Source organism: Rattus norvegicus, chromosome 8 (assembly GCF_036323735.1).
Source record: "Rattus norvegicus strain BN/NHsdMcwi chromosome 8, GRCr8, whole genome shotgun sequence".
Taxonomy (NCBI): domain Eukaryota; kingdom Metazoa; phylum Chordata; class Mammalia; order Rodentia; family Muridae; genus Rattus; species Rattus norvegicus.
Window position 1 is genome coordinate 50,831,496 of NC_086026.1, and position 16,856 is coordinate 50,848,351.

The 16,856-nt window shown below is 43.6% G+C and overlaps 1 protein-coding gene and 1 long non-coding RNA gene across 2 annotated transcripts in view; both read left to right on the forward strand.

The window, feature by feature from the left end:
• Window positions 1–16,856, forward strand: part of Mir100hgl (Mir100 Mirlet7a-2 Mir125b-1 cluster host gene like) — a 265,006-nt gene that overhangs the window by 235,592 nt on the left and 12,558 nt on the right. Inside the window, exon 1 of the mRNA XM_039082330.2 lies at window positions 5,519–16,802. The gene's annotated coding sequence lies outside the window, so the exon portion shown is untranslated. Of the gene's footprint in view, window positions 16,803–16,856 lie in introns of the transcript that reaches the window.
• Window positions 1–16,856, forward strand: part of Lnc215 (long non-coding RNA 215) — a 118,106-nt gene that overhangs the window by 88,692 nt on the left and 12,558 nt on the right. The window lies entirely within an intron of this gene.

A 16,856-nucleotide genomic window follows, 5' to 3' on the forward strand; every position in this document is an offset into this window, starting at 1 on the left:
ATACAATAGACCCAGATTCAATGTGGTGTCTATATCAAACTTGTTAATGGAAAGACATTGTTGAGGCTTACTGCCAGTTAATAATGTTGATCAAGCAAGCTTAAATTGAGTGATATGGAGATATCAGAGGAAAGAAATATATAAATATGTAACCCCTGGGAAACTGTTGTCGAAGATTACTGAGTAGTTATTTTATTTTGAAATTTCTAATCTTTAAAAAAATATTTATTTTTAGTTTTAGTTATGTGTGAGCATGTGTGTCTGTGTGGTGGTATGTATATGTGATTGTAATTACCCTCAGAGGCCAGAAAATGGTGTCTGATTCCCTGGATTTGGAGTTATACACAGTTGTGAGCAACTGGGAAACAAATTCAGGTCCTCGGTAGAAGCAAGGATGTGCTCTTAACCACTGAATCATCTCTCCAGACTCAAGAGCAGTCACTTGGAAAACCAAGGCCAGATGGAGCAGCTCCTTCTGTGCATCTAGTTTGTGATGTTAGGTCTTCATAGGGTAACAAACCAGATAAAGAGAGAGAAGAGAACCAAGGGAATATATAACCTTCATAATCCTACTTCTGGGAATCCATTTCTTCCAGCCAAGCCTCAACTCCTATAGGGTCCATAGCTTTCAAACTAATGCCATGAACTGTGGACTAATATTACAAACATGAGCCCATGGGGAGACACTCAAATTTAAACCATAAGACCACCTCGCAGTGAGCCTACACTGAGCACAGTGAGTGTGAGAGTTAAACTATAAAATACAATGAATTAATGAGATGAATACATAGGTGGATGTTGAATTCTGAAAAATTTTCACACAGTAGCTTTAAAGGATGGTGGACTTGTTATCTTTCTTCACCGGACAATAGAAGGCCAAGAAAGATCTTGCAGTGGAAGCTGAGCTAGTGCTGTGTGGTCTTCCTGGGAGGGTAAATGCTTGACAGTTCCATGAACCTAATGGCAGATAGATGCTGCAGCTGAACTATACTTGTAGAGTAATCAAAGATTTCTGTTGTCTAGAAAAATGGCAATCTTGACTCCTCTAATAAATAGAGCTTTCCGGAAAATGTACTCTGGAGCCCCTCCAGGTCACTCACCTGAGGCAGATGAAGCAGGATCACAGGACAGGTTCCTCACACTCTGTCATGGCAGAGTAGAACTTGATTTCAACAAGATGGCTTTATTCTTAGCATGTCTTTCTACCCATTTTTACCCATAGTCCTTCTAAATGGCTGTCTCTTCATTCAAATTTTCAGAAAGGAAAGAAAATGCAAATATATATATATGACAAGTCATTTAGTTAAAGTTCACATGGCATTTAATTAAAACTAAGCTTATAAACCCAGGAAAAAGAAAGTCTATCCCCTGGCCAGCATGGCGAGCTGATGTCCTTGCACTGGGTGTGTCTATTAACATATTAAAAAAGGTAGATGGGTAGATATCTTATTGCTAGTACTCAATTGTACTTTCAACCTTGGGCATTGTGGTAACCTTGCTTAGTTGCAAGGTCTCTACTTCCTTCCTGTGAATTTCTTCAGCTCGTGCCTGAGTAGTGAGTGGTTCTTGTAAGCGCTGGGCTTGATTGGATTTGATTTTGCAGCACCGAGAATCAATCTCGGGTCTTGCTCATTCGAGGCAAGGGCAGTACCATTGAGATGCCCACCCTGTTTGTTTTTTGTTTTTGTTTTGACCGGGCCTCACTAACTTGAGGACGCTGATCTTGAACTTGCAATGCCCCTGTTTCTGCCTCTCAAGTATCTGGCTCAGTCAAGCATTCCATTGTGAATGGTAGAATCCGTTTGACTAAGGTATCTTTATTTGCTTATCGTGGCTTATGATAAATCACAGGAGCACAAAAAACAAAACAAAACAAACAAAACAAAACAAAACAAAACCAAAGCCAAAACAAAACAAAAATCTAAACGAAAGGAAAAATAAAACTGTGAGTGCTAAATTGAACTTGGTAGATTAGAAACTTCAGGAGCTTTTCATGAACTGTTATTACAGGGAGTAGAACTACATGAAGGGCAGGAGGAGGTGTTTTTAGAGATTTTGCTTCGCCCTCGCAGTGTTCCCTTTTCTCTGCCTCTCTCCACTGCCTTGACCCTTCCCTGCCCACTCTCAGAACTGGTCCCACAGGATGGCTCAGAAGCCGGAAGGACAGGGAGAGTGACGCACTGGGCCATTCTTCCCCTGTGATCTAAAGAACCGGAGGCAGGAGGGTACTACTGACAGCCTCCTTTTTGTTATTTCTAAAATCAGAGAGCTCAGGGCTGGTGGTAGTGTGCTTGTCTAGGTCTGGAGTTTGATCCCCGGCACTGACAAATGTCAACAATAGAAACATGAAGAAAATTTTACCAGAGAAACTTCTAAACTGCACCCGGGAGCCCGAAGCCTCTGCACATAGTTTTCTTTCTTTAAAAGACAACAAAATCCAACCACAATTAAAACGTTTTTTTTTAAAAAGCCCTTAATCCACCCCAAGAAGAGTAAAAAGAAAAACTTGACCAATGGAAACGCATTCTGGTGTGCTGGGTGTGTGCTCAGAAGTGTGAGATAAAACGGTATTTATAAAAGTCATGGCATTTTTCAAAGATGGCGGGCGGCGAAGTCACAGAGGATGGAGAGCCCTGGAGGAGCAGAACTCACTTAAACAAGGTATGCAAAGCATAGGTTTCTGTGTTAAGAAATCCAGGAAACTAAGCACCTTCTCCTTGCTACACACAGGGCTACCTATTTTGTTTGGGTTTTTTTGTTTTGTTTTGTTTTGTTTTTGTTTTTCTCTCATTTTAATTTTCTATCTTTCTTTCAAAAAAAGGATATAAGGAAATCAACCTGATTTCCCCAAACCAAAGGTTTTCATTTTTCCCCTTGTTTTCTTGTGGTCTAATGTTTAAGAGCCAAGGCAACATTTCAGCAGAGCAATGTGGAGAAGGGGAAGGAAAGGAGATCAATAAAGTTATTCTGTGGCTTTTCCCAGGAGGGAGCTGTGTTAATCGAGGATGGCTGGCTACGCTATACATCAAGTCCAAGGAGAGAGCAGCGGTTGATCTCCAAACAGATTTCCTAGGTGGACTGGAAGGGGGAGGGGGAGGCCGCTGCATCTAGCTTGCACATAAATAATTATGTAGTCCCATACATACCCATGCATATACATGGTTGTAAGTACATAGATGCAAACAGTTAGCAATCGTGCAGTGATAATGTATTTTAAAGTGTCAGTGGAAGTGATGCCAGTGTAGTGGGAGGAGTAAATACAAACAAAGCATCATGGCATAGATCTATAAAAATGCTGTAACAAAACCTATCGCTTTGAATGCTGCCCTTAAAAAGGAATTAAAAATCAAAACATCAAGCACATATATAAGCACATATATGTACACTTACGAATTAGATAAGAACAAATTCTTTAGGTGATCAGTACAATGCTAAACAAAAACTCTGCTAATAAAGTTACATTTTTTGACCTGGGATTGATTATTTTGCACATCTGAGCTTTATAAAATTCTTAGCTCCTGTAGGAAAAAAAGAATGGACAGGCAGATGGGATGGGAAAGCTGGGATGAAAATTGAGTTCTCCGATCCATAGACAGACACGTGCCTGGTCATGGGAAAGTCTCTAGGAGGAAGTCTATCTGAAACGTGGATGGAGTCACTTTCTGAAGAAGTTGACATAACCAACATCTTTCGCAGGTGTGGTCTGAGCTGATCATGATGATAAACTTGGGCCAGCTCTGCCCATTCACAGTGAGCAGCGGTGTTGTGCGTCTATGGAGTACTGTTCTTCCTGTCACTGACAAATGCAGACAGTGCACTTAAATAGGGGTGAGGCTGACACTCTGCATGAGGTCAGACTTCCTCTTCAGAGCACATTTTTTTTGATTAGTCAGCTATTCTGTCTAGACCAACTTTATAAATAACAAATAATGCTTGTCTTTCCTCGAGATATTTTTTACTACCAAGAATCTTTGTGTATGTATGTATGTATGTATGTATGTATGTATGTATGTATGTATGTATCTAGCCAGCTAGCTAGCTGTCCATCTTTCATTTCCTCTCAAGTATCAGGAGATTTTATAGACAAGTTATGGTCCCTTTTCACTGCCCCATTTGCTGTGATGGATCCCTCCATGCTGAGATTCTGAAGATTTTTCTCCTCCTGATTAGTCTATTTATACTATAAATTGTTTTTAATATAAGATTACATACTTCATGTATTTACAATTATTTATTTTGCATGTGGGATGTACATACACACGTGTGTTCAGGTACATGTGCATCTCTGTGCACATACGTGGAGATGGCTAAAGGACACTGAGTGTCTTCCTCTTTCTCTTCATTATTTCCTTGAGATGGGGAACTTAAAGTTCCCCATTACAAGTAGGTTGGGTGGCTAGGAAGTTCCTGAGAACCCCCTGTCTTAGCCTGGAGACTGCATAGCCCCGGGGTTACAAGCTCACAGGCAGCCATTAGCATTTTCAGAAATGCTGGTTATCTGAACTCAGGTTCTCATGCCTCTGTGGCGGGCACTCTGACCCACTGAGCCCGCTCCTCACTCCTCTGAGTATAAAAACCAAATTCCATCTGTATCATAGCTCTTCGGAAAATGCCTTTGTAAGAGGAGAATCCAGACATCGAGCTGGCTGGTGCGATCCGAAAGTTCTCTTGAAGGGTGGGGTTTGTCCAGTTCAGCCGTCTCGCTCGTTGTTTAAGGAAGGTTGCTCAAGATCTTAGAGGTGAGACGTCTTATCCAAGGTCACCATGACAAACTGAGCAGAGAGCTCGTGTCTCTTAAAATTCCGTTCTTTATTTCTTCCATTGGGTCATGTGTCTTGGGATCACTCGAGACCGAAATAGAACCAGAAGTTTAAGCAAGCAGCTCAGACAAGGATATGTCAGCCTTCAGTTTTCCCTAGGGCCAGATGCCAAGTTCATGCATAGAACTCGGCACACCAGACTTTGGCGTCTTCAAAGAAGGAGGAAGATTCATGCTTGCTGAAATCTCACTATCTAGATCTAAGTGAACCGCACTTCTTGCTTATTTTGGATACGGTCTCACTTGAGCTTGTAGTTGTCAATTTGTCTGTAAGTTAACTTAATTGCAACATTTATTAAGAATTGACTGTGGCCTATCCTGCTTAAGATAGACTTACAGTGTGGGGAAGACTCCCCAAAGGAGAGATGAGACCACCAGAGGAACGGAAAAAGGCCCCAGACTCTTGTGACAATTCTATTTCCCTCTCTGTCTGTCCTTAGTAGGATAGGGAATCGCATTTTGTGCATGAGTGTCTTCCAGTATAGTCTCTATCTGTTCCCAAAAGAAGAGACCTGCTGTGTGGGATGCTGTCATCTTTTCGTCGAGGAATCCGTTTCCACATTTGGATATATCTTACCTTCTATGCCTCAGAGAACTCCGCACCATGCTTCCAGGTGTCTCTTAATCTTCATACTTAATTAAGCCCATGTTAAACATGTTCTTTAGGTCGGGAGGATCTTGGAGGACTTGGGTGAGAGGGCAGACTGTAATAAAAATACAGTGTATGAAGAATTGTTTAAAAAACCAATAAATACAAAAAAGTTCACAAAGACTTTCTTTAAGACAATCTACAGGATTCTTCCCCTGCCTTTACACCCCCTAGCCAGTCCGTACATGCCTCAGCGACTCTCCATGTGTCTGTTGAACAGAGCTCACTTCCTGGCACTTTGATAATTTCTAACCACATCATACAAAGCAAGTTATCAGAGCACAGTCATATATGTGCATTTAGATTGGTGGGGAAAATCAATCACTTGATTTCCTATTAATTTGCCTATTAGTCTTTTTCCTTGTTTATTTTTCCAAAGCCCCCTTTTTTTGTTACTTTGTCTTTAAGGCTATGGGTAGGTACATAGCAGATGCATCCAACGCACTGTTAATATTTTAACGAGAATCTCAATGGCAGCGGACTTACTTATTTTATGTTTAACATACTCGCCTATCTCTCTCTCTCTCTCTCTCTCTCTCTCTCTCTCTCTCTCTCTCTCGTAAATTCTGAGATGTAGATTGTGGTAATCGGGATCTTGACTGGAAAGGATCAATTAGAGATCACTTGTCTGGGTGGGACATTGTGGCACCTAATCCCGGCACTTGGGAGCTGAAGCAGGCAGATTGCAAGTTCAAGGCTAGCTTGCTTGCCTGAGCTACACAGCAAGTTTTGCACAGGTTGGACTGTACTGAAAAATCTGATCTTTAAACTAAGCAAGCGAGCGAGCGAGCGAGCGAGCGAACAAAGGCAAACAACCACAGCAACGAAACCCAGAAAATTAAAATCAAAACAACAATTTAAGAGTGTTAATATGTATTTAATCAATCGGCTGGTCTGTATTCCTTCCATACTTTATGAATCTGGATGTTATCAATGTCCCAGAAGAATGCAGAATTAAAAAGAGACACTCTCAGAGTTCTTATTAGAAGGCCAGTGCTGTGTTGTACCTCAGTAGGACCAAATATACTGTGTCCTCTTCCATAATCCTGCTGCTGGGGTGCTGGGCAGCCACCTCGGTTGCTACGGTGCTTGCCACACAAGCATGAGGATATAAGTACAGATTCCGAGAGACCACATCAAAGTGGGCATGGCTGTGTACACCTGTAGTCCCCGTGTCCTGGCAGTGAGCATGCAGAGATTAAACAGAGCTCAGGATTCACTGGCAAGGATGCCTAGCTGAAAGCTGGTGAGGTTTGTGTCCAGTAGGAGACTCCGTATTGAAGGAACAGGAAATAAGGAATACAGCGGTAAGCGGGATGCCTCATGTTCTCCTATGCCCCTCCCTCCACTCACACTACAGAGCTAAGCTTACAAACCCACAGACCTAAGTGAACTATCCAGAATTGGGGTGGTAGGTAATCAAAATCTCAGTCAGTCTTTAAAGACTTGGGAATGAAACCAAAGGGAAGAAAAGAAAGGATTTCACCTTCCCCAGATTTAGGAGGGTGTGGTGTCATGGGCTACGAGTAGTTTGACATGTGCTGTCCTGTATGGGAGTCCAGAGTCCAACCTCCATGGAGGTCAAAGCACTGGACCTCAGAAAAGAAGCCTGGCTCCAGTGGCACCGTTCTCTTTGGTATTCATGTCCTTGCTGCTTGTAGCAGGGAGAGACTCCTTGAGAAGTGTCGAATGTGCCAAATTTAAAATCTCCGAGGTAGCAGTTTCTGCCTTTAAAATATTCCTCAGCTTCTCCCCCGAGTGCTTCCTGTTCATCTCTCGATGTTTGAATCTCTACAGGAATTCTGACTCTGCCACAGCACCTTGGACCCAAGAATACATCTCAAGTTATGCTTCCGTATTCTTTTAATTTTTCTAAAAAAAAAAAAAAATTCTGCATGCTCAGCACTTTGGAGACTCATCTATTTCACAAACGCTTGAGTAAATTTAATTGTGCAGTGTTGAAAGCCCTTCCTCGACACATTGTCGTTCATTAATAACAGAGGGAGCCATGGGGCGTGGTTATTATTAAAGACACCTTGGATTCATGCAAACCCACCCTTCGAACGAATTTGGTAACGTCCACATTCTAGCTCACAAGACCTAGATTTGAAGGTCAGTGCTCTTATCGTCCTGTTGATCAAAGCTCTTAGTCATTATTAACCGTCTTGGTTCCCACCAGTAAGATCTCGGAGTGGTGGCACGATGACACTCATTTCTATTGCTTCCTATCCTGCACTGTTAGAATGCCAGTGGCTAAAAGAGACGATCAGGAGACCTGCGAAAGCCAGAGACTATGAAAAGTATGAATGTGAGGAAATGTCTGTGTGTCTATGTGAATGCGTTCATGTGCATGCGTGTGCCACATGTGGGCATGCGTGTGTGTGTGTGTGTGTGTGTGTGTATGTGTGTGTTATATGTATGTGTGCGTATGGGTGCATTTGCTCATACATGCATAAGTGGAGACCAGACATAAGCTGTATCACCAAGTCTTGATTTTATGCAAATGTGGGGGATCCAAACTCAGGTCCCCATTCTGGCACAACAAAGCCTTTACTCACTGACCCATCCCCCTAACCCCTGCCTTGACTCTCGATTATGAACGACTGTGAAAGACAATATTGAGAATTTGACTGGAAAATGTGAAGACCAGTCATAGTCTAACCTCTCCTTCTTGGGAAGTCAGAGGTCTTCCTCTTTCCCTGCCCTGTCATGGATGATGGATACCACAAAGGAGCCAGTTTCTAAGGAATATTAATTTGGTCAGAGTCTCTAGAAACCACACCAGCTGATCTGAGATGGGGATGTTCTTGGCTTTCATAGCCTTCCCTTTCATCTCTTTTTCTTCCCGAGCCCCAAGGCTATGTGTGGCAGTTACAAAAGTATAGGAATGACTCCAGACCAAATCTTTGGCCTGTGTCTTTATTTGGTTATCCTCTCTAGGATCTTGGCCCAGTAACCTCTATCTTCCAAAGCCCCAGGGGTGGATCTGCATCTCTTGGGTTGGCAGCTTGAACCTAATGACAAATGAATGGCAGGGACTCTAGGAGGAAATAGAACTTGGCTCCCAGATAACACCCTTTGGCCAAGAATAATGGGCTTTGTCACAGAATCCTCTATGGTATACAGGTAATAGGCATCCAACTGTGGGAGGACTCCTTTTCTCTCTCCTTATGGAGAGATGGAGACAATTCTCTTGCCCCTTCCTTTCACCAGAGCTCAGGGGGCGCGCGCGCATATATACTTACACACTCACACACATTCACACTTACACACTCACACACATTCACACTCACACACACTTACACTCACAATTACACATACATTCACATACACACACACTCACACACATACACACACTCACACGCTCATACTCACACATACACACTCATACTTACACATACACACTCTCATACACACTCACACGCTCGCACTTACACATATTCACACACATACACACTCACACACACTCACACTCACACACACTCACACTCACACACACACTTACATGCACATACACACACACACACACACACACACACACACACACACACACACACACACGGTGTCTTACTTCCTCCATCCAGCCCCACCTCCCAGTAGGCAGTTCAGCCTCTGGAATTCTCAGTGGGTTGATTCCTTGATGAGAAAAGCTTGCCTCAATGCTTACTGGGTAGCATTATTATCTGGGATCAAGTCTTCAATGCACAAGCCTTTTAGGGGTACAGCTTCTATTAAACCATAACACACTCCCCAAACAAAAGAAAATCAAATTTCCCTTATGAAGAAAATCATCCAGTTTTTCACCCTGACACACCTAAGCAGACACTTACAACCTAGGAATAGTTTAGAGTGAAATGACAGACCTTAAGACTACTTGAGCCACATGCAACCTACAGCACATGCCACTCCCTATTGCCTCAGCCTCATTGCCCAAGGAAAAGGGCTCTGCTGACCATGCAGAATGCAAATACATTTCCATTCCCCTTCTTCCTGTGAAGAGCAGGTAATACCTGGGGGAGCCCTGCCTGGAAGAGTTTGAATACTCTATATGTTGAGAGCGTTTGGAATAGAATGACTGTGGCATCCTACCCAGCTCTCCCTTGAAGAATCTCACCAAAGGATAAAACTTTACAAACTGTGCTCTGGGCTGATAGCATGAAAATTTTCCCAGGTGGTGAAGATGGCAACATGTTTGTAACCAACCAGAATACCCAGCAAGATAGAGGACAGAGTGAACACCAGGTTAGTCATAGTCCTCCTTAGCTCTACCCAATAACAGACAATTTAGGGCGAACAGAACAGATCCATCCCACAGCTCAGCAACACCTGCCAATCATACCTTCCAGCCATGATTCCCAGCCCACTTCCTCTTCCTCTTTCTTGCACCCGTGATGGTCACTATGTACTTGACTCCACACCTCAGAGAAAACTCCAGGAGGAGACATTGGCAAAAGTACCAAGGAGGCCAAGAGGAACTGTACCCAAGGCACCTCACACGTTTAGACCCTATCCAGTCATCCAGTCATACCAACCCGATGATGTATCCACTGCCCGGATTTGCTTTTCTGGGAATTTTTTTCTCTAGCTCTGTGCTATATACTAGTAGATGGGTTCAAGTGAAAAAAAATATGAGAAACCTTTTGTTTTGTTTTGTTTTAAGACGAGAATAGAACTTAGCCTGCAAAGATAGCAATTACATGTACTTAAAATATTCTTCCCTTAAGCAAAATAAGGAATTGTCTAATCTGTCTTCAGAGTACACATTATGAAACCCTGGAGACATTCAGGCCAGACAGCCATGGAACACTTGGAGCATCTCACCCTGTTTCTCTGAAATGAGGGCACTGTGACTGGATTGCCTACTGCAGACCTGGACCCCTGTATGGACTGACATACATACTTTTCCCCCTACATGCAGACCCGACTATTCCTTCACTACCATATCACCCGACACAATTTATCACTTGAAGAGACCTCCTGAGCCACAGTGTGGTGGCTTTACACAAGAAACCATGTGACCTCAGAATTTACAGAAGGAATTATGACTGTGACACCACATAGACCATCAGCCAGACAATAGTCTTTAAAAAAATTAGGCTGACTCTCACCAATTTTATTTTACATGCTAGTTATGTACAGCAGTGTGCTAACTTCTCAAAAGGCTACTTTATACATAATACCATTTTTCAAAAAGCTATAATGTGGGGCAAGATGGCTCAGTGGTTACAGGTGTTTGCTGGCAAGCCTGGTGATCTTTCTTCAGTCCCTTGAACCTACACAGTAGAAGGAAACAACTGACCTTTCAAAATGTCCTCTGCTATCAACTTGTGTGCTGTGGCCTATGTCCCACCCCACAGTAGATAATAAATGTAAAAATAAATGAAAAGCTTCAATACGAAAATATTAACATAAAAATGTATTCAAACCCCTTTGGTACCTCCTGTTGAATGTAGATGCCATTCACTCTCTAAGGGAACATGGGAAATTGTCAAAGCTTCTTCCTCCACAGCCTTAGAGCACAGAGACGCTGACAGCAGGATAGAGAGGCCATGCACCTTTGTCTATCCCCAACTTCAAGGATAACACTGCCCAGCACAATGCCTGGCACATCCTTAAGTACAAGACGACAATGAGCTGGATAAAATCATCAAAATAAAAACAGTTCTAGGACAGAGTAAAGTATAAAATATACAGGAGGACTAAGGGAGTCTGAGGAGACTGATCAGAAAGATTGAGGACACTAACCCAGGGCGAGAGGCTGTAACATCGCAAAGGCAAGACTATACTTAGGCAAACTGTAACCTGGTTCAAATCCTGGCCCTGACCCACACTATCTGGGCAGAGCTGCCTATTCTGAACCCTGTTCTCTGGACCTATAAAACACTCATGATGTCTTTAAAGGCAAGGGCTGAGATTTAAGCTTTCTGCATATGGAATATAGAAGCCCCACCCAACCCCAGCGATCTATTAGAAGAAACAGAAACAGAGGATTGCAAGAGGGACCTGTAAGTGCTTAAGTAGGAAGCATGAGCAGGAACCGTAAGGAAAAATGGCAGTTGCTAGGGTCATAACATCTTGGAGATGTATGGGGGTACCATTGTCACCTGTCTTATCCCCTAAGCCCAGACTGACATACACAGAGGTGGTGAGTTAGAGACATCTGCCCTCATTTCTATTCTGCTCCATCCCAGAGGCTGCTGTGGTTCAGCTTCTAGATGCAGAACCATGTTGCCTGGCCCAACCCGTCCACAGAAACAGTTACTTTGACAGAATCATCCAATCTAGGGGAACTGTGGTAGAATTGCTCAATGTAGATGCTTGATAGAGACTCTCTGTCTATGTCTGTCTCTCTGGTCTCTCTCTCTCTCTCTCTCTCTCTCTCTCTCTGTGTGTGTGTGTGTGTGTGTGTGTGTGTGTGTGTGTATGTGTGTGATCTGTATGTTCTTGCCAAGTTAACACCCTCCAGCTATTTGCCTGACTTGCCTACTGCATTCTCATATTTGGGTACATTTTCTCTGTCTCTCTGTCTCTCTGTCTTCTTGTCTCTGTCTCTCTCTGTCTGTCTCTTTCTCTCTCTGCCTCTCCTCCATCTTTCTGAATGTGTCTCTCTGTGTCTCTGCACCCCCCCACACACACACACACCTGTTCTCTGCTCATCCAGTCTTTTTCAGGTGAACTTTTAGGAAATGTCCTATGTTGCTTTACATTGTCTGAGATGGTTTAGTGGTTTAGTACGGGTGAAAATGTTATAAAGAAAAGACTTTGGCTTTCCTTCAGGTCCCTCCATTATGTGAGGCAAAATAAAATAAAATTAAAAAGTTACACAAAAGTAGGAGAGGCCCAAGAAAGCAGGTGTCCATAGTGCAGGACAAGGCAGAAAGGGAGAAGGTTTTGTTTGAAAGGATCGCATTTGGGGGGAAGTAGGAACCGGATGTGTTGAAGATTAAGTTTTGGGGGTGGGGGGAGTCAAAACAATTGACTGGTCCTTTGAAATCTTGCCAAGAGCCAAGAACCAGGACCAGTGACAGAGGGGCGAGCCAGGTAGGGCAATTAAAATGGAAATCAGCTTTCCTGCCGCACGTCTGTGGAGCAGGGCTACAGAATCTGCTGCAGGGGGAGGTGGGGCCAAGTCTGGCACAGTCTGTGGGTTTGAAAGAAGCTGGGCGGACTGGAGAATGCCAGCTAGCCTTTGTAGTTCTGAGCTCAGAGAGGGGGTGACAAACACTGGGCTTCGGGTCACAAGACTGGCTCTGAATCTTTTGGAGAAGTTTCCTCTCAGTTCCCAAACACTATATTCAAATCTATTCGCCCCAACCTTAGTCTCCAATCCCAGCCTCAGTGTGTCCTGGCCAGTGGAGGGGATTTCAACTGTTTTCCAGTTGGCTGAAGGATGGGGTCAACTCTCCTCCCAGTTCCCTAGAAGCATCCGCTGGATGGAATACAACATCTTTGCATATTTCTCTTCCACTTCCCACTTGATTGCACCTCCCAAATCTCTAAGTCAATCCCCAGGACAACGTTGCTTTGAGAGAAAAAATGTGGTGAGCCAACTTGAAAATGCAGACTCCAGAGGCCCCCATGTGTCCCCGCCGCTGCTAGACCCAGACAACAGACCCAAGGTGATGGACACTCACAGAGAAAGTAGTAGGTGCTCTAAGTCTTTCCTGTTGCTATTTCATTTATTGTTTTCAAGGCTTGGCTCATCTCCAGGATCAGGCTACCCAAAGTGTGCTTGGACTCCCTGTGTGTCTCTGTCTCTGTGTCTCTTGTCTTTTCTCTCCCCCCTGCCCACCTTTTTTTCCTTCTCAGCAAAAATAAATAGTACCCTCCTCACCCTTGGAATGGTTTATTAAAACAACAAACTGCTTCTTTTTCATGGTTCCAGTCTTGGCTTGAAGATATGTGAGGTTGTCCTCTACGTGCCTACCCTCCACACAGTATTCATTCTATTAAAACGCACCCGCATAAGCTTACATGATCTGTATGGAAGTTCTCCACAACAAATACTGTAGAGTCGATGTGATAATGCTAAGCTTATCCCAAGACTTTCACAGATGTCTTCTCTGAGAGCTCTCTGTACATTGGTGCTTTGTCAGAGGCGTAGAAGACTTGAGAAGGAGGGTGTGATTCAGCTGATGCAGACTCATCCCTGACTCTTTCCTGTGGCTCTTCCCTCTCTCCACCTCCCACCCCAGCTCCTCAGACCTAACCTGAGCCAGCTGTCAGTTCAACACCGTCTACTTCTCTTTCCCAACCTGGTTAGACTACTGGGCAGTCAACCGCTTCTCATGATCACATTCATTATGTTTGTGGCCTCTGCATTAACATCAGACCAAGACATAGGGTGAACAATAGCATCTACTCCCTCCAATATCTCTCAGTCAGAAGTAATGTGGCCAATGTAACAACAGTGACACTAATATTGGAGTTAGAAGCTCTCTAGCTCATCTAATCTTCTGAGAGTCTTACGGTTGTTAACTAATTAATCTTCACCATACTCCATACCTTAGAGGTAAATATTCTTAACCGTGACAGAAGACATGTTACGTATATGCTGAGGACAGTAAAACAGCTACTCCTTTATCATGGGCCGCTTGATAGAGTAGCTGGTATTTTTAAGACACCCATCACAGATACAATAATTAGAGATATGCTTTTGCTAACAAAGCCACTACCCACTTCTAGCGTACCCTTGGGTACTAAATAATTACCCACTTTGTGTGGTTATCTAGCTCACTAATTACCCACAGAAATTGGGGTCAGGTGTTAACTGCTTGAAATAAGTATCCTCTGAAGACATGGCGAGTTGTATGGAGAAAATGATGTGTTCCTTAGGCCAACTTTCGCAAGTCATGTATTTGTGTATCCGTGTAAGCAAACCGAACACAGGCAAGGACAAATTAGCTTAGTGTGGGGAAGTTATGCTAAACTGTTACTGCAAGTCAGAGGGGTTTGGAGAATTTCGTTCTGTTTGTCTTTCCTTTCTGGTTGGGTGCAGTTCCCTGCTCTCAGGCCCTCACAGATACAAGACAACCAAGGAATCTCCTTAGGAATGCGTCATCTTGGCATTACAGGGAGGCACCCAATGAGTCAAAGATTTTTTTTTGACAGCTCCACCCTTCTTGATTATTTTAGCATGTTTCTCTCTCCCTTCCTCCCTCTCCCTCCCCTCTCTTTTCTTTATCAGTCTAGTACAAACACCCAAGCAGTCAAATCTGAAAAAGATTCTGACCCAGTCACCAACTCCTGGCAAACACCTTCTTCCTTCCTAGTCGTGACAAAAAAAAAAGTGTTGAAGATCTTCCAACATTGTGGAACTTGTACTCTTAGGCCCGTTTGACTTCTTCCTCCTGCTTTTCCTCCTCCTCTCTTCTCTTCTCCTCTCTTTCCCCCTTCCTCTGGTGCCTCATCTCCAGCCCTCTTCCTTCTCCTTCGTTCGGCTTCCAGCCGTGCATCTGAAGTCTCACCATCAGAGACAAAGCACAATGAAAGTCTGTGAGGAGCACAAAGAAACTACCTTTTAAAACACCCACTTGCAGGGAACCTGCATCCTTGGCTGCCTTCCCCCCTTTCTTGCTATTTACAGAACCCCGTATTCTATTTTAACACAGCACTGTCTGTTGTCTGCAGGATTCTATCCTCATTGGGAAAACTGGGTTAAGGCAGCAGTATACCCTGTGTTTATAGATAGGCAGAGACCCTAATTTAGGGAGTGGTACGGACCGTGAGAGGACACTGTATAAAAGGCAAGCATTTAAAACCTGCGACAGCAAGACAGCAAACCCTTCATCTCCCAGGGAATGGCTTCTATTTTTTCTTGCAACCCCCCTCTTTTTCATCATCCGAAGTATTGCTTATCATTATTGAAGGACATTAGACTGATCAATAAAGTATGAATGTATCTGATGAATATGGGAGGATACAAACGCTCTGGGAATCAGAAAATATGTCTGCTGCAGAAGCCAAGGGTTTGTCTGAGCAGAGGAGACTGATTGAGTAGCTTTCCAAAACCCAGGAACGTAAGTGGCAAATTAGTGCACATTGCAACCGGAGGCAACCAGCAAAATTCAACCATTCAAAGGCAAGAGTTTTAGCATTACGGTCATTGTGCGCCCGAAGAGTGTGTGTGTATCTTAAATATAGACTGGAGTCATTGCTCTTTTATGCTTTCACACACAAATTTCAAAGAAATGTTTAGGGCGTTGTTGACGATCTGCCCGTTAAAAAGAAAAGGAACAAGAAAAATTTCACAAGAAGCCTCACCTGCGCTCATCCACACACGTGTGTGGATGCCAAACAATTGGTCCAAAGAACCACACTACACCAGACAGAGGTCTTACTTCCTCACATTTCCCATCTTGAATGAGCCCCCCCCCACCCCATAAATGGGCTACCAGAACTGTAGATCTAGCAAGAGAATATATATTTATGTACATATGTAATATATACTATATGTGTGTAATATATACTTATAGTAATATATATAATATATATACATATATATTACAATGTGTAGGTTCCCTGACCCGATGGTGTATTTTTGATCTCATTAGTAGTCAGAGAGATGTGTCCGTGCATCCGGTGCTGCTAGTCCGGGAGGAGACATGCTACAGCACAGAGAGAGTAAGCTCGAGAGCATTTTCGAAGAGGCTTGTCTTCAAGATATAGAAGGAAGTGAGGGATGACAGCCTGCAAGCTTTGTAAGCCAAAGCCTGGCAGGGTGGGAGGGGTAGGGGAGAGATGCGAGGGAAGCCAAGTGGATTCTCAGAAAAGGGGGGAAGCCATCAAAGAGCTAAAGGTGATTAGAGAGGGGTATCGATTCCTTACTCTGCCAGAGGTTTAAGCAGGCATGTGAGGAATCTGTACCATGGTTGGCAGAAAGAGACCCATTGCCTCCTGTAACCAGACACTGGGGCTTTCCAGGAGCCCAGGGAGAGAGCCGAGAAGAAAGGGGGCAGTGTGGTCTAGGAAAATTCAACGTGTCGCTGATTTGTGCCTGATGCTTGCTGTCCGTCAGCAGCCTCCCTTACAAGCCTTTTTTTCCTCTCTCTCCTTTTTTTCTCCCCTTGCCTTCTTCTTCAGTGAAGCCTAGGGGAGCCAGTAAAGATTAAATGTGCTTTCTCAAAGGCAGCCACTTCATGCTGCTATGTCGAAAGGGCTATTATTATTAATAATATGAGAGAGAGAGAGAGAGAGAGAGAGAGAGAGAGAGAGAGAGAGAGAGGCTGACTAGGTATGGTGATGACGATCTAGCTTTTTGGAGAGAAAAAGGGAGAGAAAAAAGGAGAGACCATGAGCTGAACCAAGGACTGTACATGAGCTGAACCTACAGAGGTGAGGAAAAAAAAGTTGTGTGTGTGTGTGTGTGTGTGTGTGTGTGTGTGTGTG